The sequence below is a fragment of the Artemia sp. Qi Xiang Cuo genome, chromosome 4 (genome assembly GCF_049724085.1).
Source record: "Artemia sp. Qi Xiang Cuo chromosome 4, ASM4972408v1, whole genome shotgun sequence".
NCBI lineage: Eukaryota > Metazoa > Arthropoda > Branchiopoda > Anostraca > Artemiidae > Artemia > Artemia sp. Qi Xiang Cuo.
Genome location: NC_142797.1, coordinates 36,159,179 through 36,166,112, shown reverse-complemented (window position 1 = coordinate 36,166,112; position 6,934 = coordinate 36,159,179). Strand labels below are relative to the sequence as shown.

The 6,934-nt window shown below is 34.0% G+C and overlaps 1 pseudogene; it reads left to right on the top strand.

Moving 5' to 3' along the window:
- Window positions 1-5,041: 5,041 nt before the first annotated feature.
- LOC148953060 (uncharacterized) lies at window positions 5,042-6,483 on the top strand (annotated as a pseudogene).
- The last annotated feature ends 451 nt before the right edge of the window (window positions 6,484-6,934 follow it).

Here is a 6,934-nt window from a genome sequence, read left to right as displayed (position 1 = left end):
TTCTAAAAAACTCCTTCTCTAGACTGGTTCTGGACTCGTTCTAAACTGATAATAGGCTGCTAATAGACTGGCGCAAAACTGCTAAGTTCTGCTAACCATACTCTCCAATTTTGCCTGTGGTTACATTCAGGCGTTGCTGAAAAGTATATTACATTGGGTCCATTGGTTTCGGACCGTATGTCCTATATTCCTATTGGACAAGGAATACACCAATTGGGTATTTTAAATTTAACGTGAATAATAGTTGTAAGATTGAATCATCAGGATTTTTCCTGTCACACAAAGTTTTTGTAACACATTATTAATGTTCTATTTTGTTTAATTTATAGATATGAGAATGACTCTCGTAACTTTTTCTGTCGAACAAAAGTTTGGTCTACAATGTCTATTTGACTTTGTATCCTTTTTTATAAGTGAAACACTGTTTCGCCATTCGCCACTTTGTTTGCACCTGCGAATGCTATTCGATACTTAAAGACATCATTGTTTTGCACCTACGACACTGGCGCCGGTAAAAGTATTCATACCATGAATTTAAAGATTAACTACGAGATACATGACTTGTAAATTTAACATTTTGGAATTCTTTCTGTCAACAAAAGTTCTGTTTATGAATTGATTGGCTAATTGATAACTATTAGATAGCAGAATCTTTATTTTAGAATTTTACTTAATTTAGCCATTTTAATTGATTATAAGTTTATTATAATTTTAATAATAAGTTTCATAGTAAGACACGATGTAGGCACTTGCCTCTTAGTTAGACAGATATCACGACGCAAATTTCGTGTCTCTTAACTTAGAATTATCAGAAAAATATTGTCTTAATTAATAACTCGACAGCGGAGTTTATGCTTCTAGGATTTTGATCCCGTTACAGGGGGTTGTCATCCTCAAAGATATAATTTCTAAATTTTCAACTACGTTGAACAAAATGGCCATCTCAAATTTTTGATTGGATGTGTTTGGGGAAACTGTGGGCGTGAGAGGGGGGTTAGTTGCCTTCCAATCACTTTCGACTGTTAAAAATTCGTATTTTTAGGCATTCTGTCCAACGTAGTTGAAAGGTCCGTATATTATTGCTTTTTAGGAAGAACCCCCTCCCCCTCAGGGTAGGGGTTGTAAGTGTTTAATAACCACCTCACGCCCACCATTTTCCCAAACACGTCCAATCAAATGTTTGAGACAGCCATTCTGTACAACGAAGTTGAAAGGTCCGGAAATTATGTCATTGAGGATGACACTCCCCCCAGAGCCCTCAGGGCAAGGATTGGAAGTTATGCCCTGGGGCATATAAGTTTTTTTTTATTGAAAGAGTTGTCGTAGAAACTTCAAAAAGGGTTCATTCGATTGGAAATTGAACGGGGCTAGTGCCCTTTTCAACAGTCGAAAGTGATTGGAGGGCAACTAACCCCCCTCTCACGCCCACCATTTCCCCAAACACATCTAATCACAATTTTGAGATAGCCATTTTGTTCAACGTTGTTGAAAGTTTTAGAAATTATGTCTTCGAGAAGGACAACCCCCCCCCCCTACACCCCGGAGGGCAAGGGTTGTAAGTTATGCCCTGGGGGCATATAAGATTTTATATAAAGCGTTTTCGTAGAACTTCAAAAAGGGATCATTCCATTAAGAATTGAAAGGGCTAGTGCTCTTTTTAATAGTCGAAAGTAATCAGAGGGCAGCTAACACCCCTCCCATACCCACCATTTTCCCAAACACATCCAATCAAAATTTTGAGATAGCCATTGTGTTCAAAGTAGATGAAAGGTCTGGAAATTATGTCTTTGAAGATGACAACTCCTATCCCCCAAATCCCTCAGGGTAAGGATTGTAAGTTATGCTCAGGGGGCATATAAGGTTTATATAGAAAGTGTTGTCGTGTTCAAAAAGGACTCATTGGATTGGAAATTGAGAGGGCTATTTCCCTTTTTAAGTCGAAAGTCATCGGAGGGAGAATCACCCTTCCCCCTAACTCCCATCATCTCCCCAAACACTTCCGATCAACATTCTGATATGGCCAGTTATTTTAACGTAGCTGAAAGGTCTGTAAATTATGCCTTTGAGGATGACATCCCCCCCCATAGCCCTCAGAACAAGGGTTGTAAGTTATACCCTTGGGGCTTATAAGATTCTTATAGAAATAGTTGTCGTAGAAGCTTTAAAAAGGGATTCATTCGATTGGAAATTGAGGACTACTGCCTTTTTTATTAGTAGAAAGTTATCAGAAGGACATTTGTCATTTAGATTAAAAGCGTACATACCAGGAGCGTTATGGGGTCATATAAAGTAAAAATACAGTTAGTGGGACGTTCCTATATTTTTACGGTCATAGCACTCTAAAACTTTTTTTTTCGATTTCGTCAAGTTCCATATCTATCTTGGTCTGTTATCCCTCAAACCACCCCGTGACGGGGGGCCCCCCACAGCCGTTGACCGGGGGGGCTCAGAGGAATTTCCCGGGTGGAATTGATCGAGGGGGGACAAAAATACTTTTGTCCCCCTAATTTTATATGGTCAACAAAAATTACTACCAATAGGAGTTTGGCTACTGCCCCGTTCTCCCTTCCCACACCATTAGAGTCTAAGTTCTGTTATGTCCTTTCCGTTTTATTGAAAAATATATGTATCTCGAACAACGTGGTTTAGTTTTTAAACATATCAAATACAAAATGTGTGAAATCAATGTAAAAGGAAATAAAACTATAATGACCTATTTAAAATAATGATAATTAATTCCAATAATCTCAGCGGTTTAAATATTTATTTCACTGTAATTTTTGTTACAAAAAACTGTTTTATAGTTATTCACATATGATTAGTGAATGAGTATTTACAAGCACTATAAGACAAACTATAATAACGAATATTTAAAAATTAGAAAGTTTATCAACTGAAATTAAGTATATATTATATTAACTAAATAGAAACAAAATTATGTTATTATGAGGAGGTTTCGATACTCCTTGATACTTTTCTCTTTACGCTAAAGTTTGACTATTTTTAATTGTTGTCCCAAATTTTGTAACTGTGTCTCCTGAAGCAGAAAGGCTAGTTTATATTAAAATAAGAAGCTTTTATATAACTACAAAAAAAAACTTTGCATGTTTGGCAAGTTAATTGTCAAAGCAGACACCGTTAATGTTTACTGTTTCTACTGCAACAATTGTTCTTGAAAAAATATTATATGCATAGTCTGGTTTATTTTTATATAGTCAACAAAAATTACTACTAAGAGGAGTTGGGCTACGGCCCCGTGCACCTGTAACAAACCATATACGAATTAATCATTTTAGTAAAGGTTATATTAATATAAAAATACTCGTATAATTTTTATAAAAAAACATATCAAACAAAAAAAAATAAAATCATAGTACGAGCAGTAGCGGTGCCTAAGTAAAGAACGATGTTGTAACCCGGAATTTTTTTTTCAGATAAGAGTGATATAGTAATAGTCAGTGATCAGAGGGCAGCTACCCTCTCCATCCTACCCACACGTCGTATTGTCCTAAAGTGCGTCAACTAGAAATTTTGAGATACCCCTTCCATTCAAAATAGTCTCAATATCATATAACAAGGCTTTTAGGTTTGAGACAGACCCCAGAGATTAGGGGCAAGGGTCATAGTTTATGCCCTGTGGTTATTTAAGTTTCTTATGTTATTGATTGATGTATAAATTCATAATTTTATAAATCTTTCTAAATGAAAAAAACTATTTAAATATAAATAGAAAAAAATTAATCAAATAAAAGCTTTTAACCAAATTATATTACAAAAAAAAATAAAGAACTCCAAAATAAAAAAAATGATAGAAAGAATATAATAAAATAATCTACAAAGCAAAAAAATACAATATATCAGTATCAATAAATAAATGAACCCCAACACACACAAAAATTAAAACACCACAATATCATAAAAAACAGAAATTAAACTAAGTAGGTTTCTAAACTATATGATTTCTAAAATATATAAAATAATTTATAATTTTATTAAATTTTTTTTAATGTTTTCCCTTTTATTACTTCAAGAAATAAAAAATAATTAAGATTTTAATGAATAAATAATCAGCATATGTGCATGCACAATTTCCAATAAAAACTAAAACAAAGGAAATTTTTATAACATAAAAGCTTAAATCCAGTGGCGCTAGGGGGTCATTTTATCTCAATAGACATGTATTTGACCTTTCATCTATTTTGTAGAAAACATAAATCTCCAAACTGTTTTGAATATTTTGGCATTGAAATGCACTCTCTTGGTCTGATATCCCTCAAACCAACACGGTAAGGGGTGCAACCCAAGGCCGTTTTCAGGGGGGGCTCAGAGGAATTTCCCGGGTGGAATTTATCGCGGGGGGACAAAAATACTTTTGTCCCCCTAATTTTATATGGTAAACAAAAATTACTACCAATAGGAGTTTGGCTACTGCCCCTTTCTCCCTTCCCAACCCATAAAAGTCTAAGGTATGTTACGTCCTTTTCGTTTTATTGAAAACTATATGTATCTCGAACAGCGTGCTTTTGTTTTTCAAAACATCAACGACAAAAAGTGTAAAATCAATATAATAGTCCGTATAACTGTAAGGAACTATTGAAAATAATGAACATTAATTCCAGGAAGCTCAGCGGCTTAAGTGTTTATTTCACTGTAATGTTTATTACAAAAAACTGTTTTATTTTACTGTAATTTTAATTCATTATTTAAAATTTACCAACATTATTATAAAAACGATCATAAAACAAATTAAACTAAAAAGAATGTTTTTTAACTGAAAGTTAGGATAAACTTTATTAAATAAAAATATAAAATAAAAATTAACAATTTTTCAGTAAATCCATTTTAATTTTTTTTCAGCAAATATAAAATACCCTTAAAGATAATCAGTTTTGTTACCTATTTTAGGTGGTGTTGACATACAAATGATCTTTAGCACTTATATAATAATTATAGTTTGAATACTCTTTCACAGACTCGCGGATATAGTTTTTGAGACACTGAAATAATTGTCTGTTTAGTTTAACTTTTAATTTATGTTTTTATGATTGGTCAAAACAAGAAGAAAAGATGCTCTCGTGGCAAATCCATCAACATATACAAAGAAAAAAAATGAAATTCTCAATCTTGAAAAAAGATAAGAGGTATTTGAAATAATGTGAGCTCAAAATGGTAAGTACAATATGCAAATCCACAGATGAAAATGAAATACAGGGAGTTAAAGTCAATAAGTATGGTTACTAAACAAACTTTGAAGCAAAGGTGTCAGAAAAGATTGATACCCAAGAGGACTTTGAAAATGATAAGCTGGACATGGTGTTCAAGGAGTGCATGGAAATTAAAGAGTGCATGGACATTAAAGAGTGCATGGAGAATAAAGAGTGCAAGGACATGGAAAAGGTTGACTACCAAGAGAATATGGTGGAATATTTTCAACTTGAAGTAGAAAATGAGTTCCAGATTAATGACTCCTATGACGAAAACAATAAAAGAGACCCATAACAAAAAAGTAACGTTAACAAAACGGTATACATAGCCAATGAATTATGTGAAGACAATTACCAGGGCTCTTACGAAACACAGATTTATAGTACACGGCCTGAGAAAAATAAATCGGCTTTTAATAAGCCTTCTCTGAATGTTTGTTTTTTGTCCAAAAAAGTACAAAATTTTCAAAATGATAGACCAATCGTAATTCAAACAATACATGGCGCCTCACTTCCTAATCCAGTAGACCCACTTATTTACAAAACCGACAACTTGGCATTTAGATCTAATGATTCTGACAAAATATTAACAACAGCCAACGAACCGGATATTTCAACGTTTAGACTCTGCAAGAACAAAGTTCCAGCTTCTCCTATTGCAGAGAGTATTTTTTCAGTATATTCAGATAGTTTTGAATACTTACAAGACTACAAGGCTGATGGTTACCGTTATAGCAGAAGTAGTTGGGGACACTCAGTATATTTACCCTCTTTTCATCAAAACTTCAGAAAGAGAGTTAATCAACGGATGATTGAAGGCAAGATAGTTGATTTGAAGAGATATATCTTTCGATATGAGCAATGTGCATTCAACTGTCCCCTTGAGCAATGCCTATATACGGTGATTCATTATGTTGGTACTTGTGACAGAAAATCCAATTGTGACCCCCATGGAAACCATAAAAAGAAAGAAGGACTAAAAGCTATCCCTTTTGTTCCTTCAGAGAAACCTGTATTAATAAGAGCCAAAAATGTAGCAAAAACCACAAAAATTACACCTCGAGAACATTTCGATAATGAGTTGAGCAAGACAATGAATGAGCTGCAGAAAAATGTTCCAAGAAGTCAGCGGCAGGTAAAGGATGCCTTTTCTTTGGCCAGAAAAAGCAAGATATCCAAAGAAACGTGTAACATTATTCGATATCTTATGACGGAAACTGATTTTGTTGTGACCGAAAATTTTTTTTGGCAAGGAGAAGCAGCCGTCACCTGCATATAAGAATGTGCTATCAGAGAAGTTGATGAATTTGGAAGACATGGGATCACTATAGTTATACAGACTTAGAACAAAGCGAAACGTTTTAAATACCAAGTATCAGCTACGATATACAAACACCATTACATTAAAAATAATTTGACCGATCATCTTAGTTCATGCAAATTTTTACGTAAAACTATTATTACAGCTGAGTCTCACGACGAGTTGTGTCTAGATATAATTCATACCGCCACAAGCTTCAATAATCAGCAAAATAATGTTGTGAGTGAGAGAGAACAGGATCTAGAGGCTGCGATAAAAAAAATATTTCTTCATATTCAGGCTGCTCATTGCTGGCTACACTATCGGATCAATGCAAAACATGCACTTCAGAAAATGGGGGCATCTAAAGAAGACATCAAGGTAGTTCAAGACGATATTCTTCAGTTGCTAAGATCAAAAAGTGAATAAG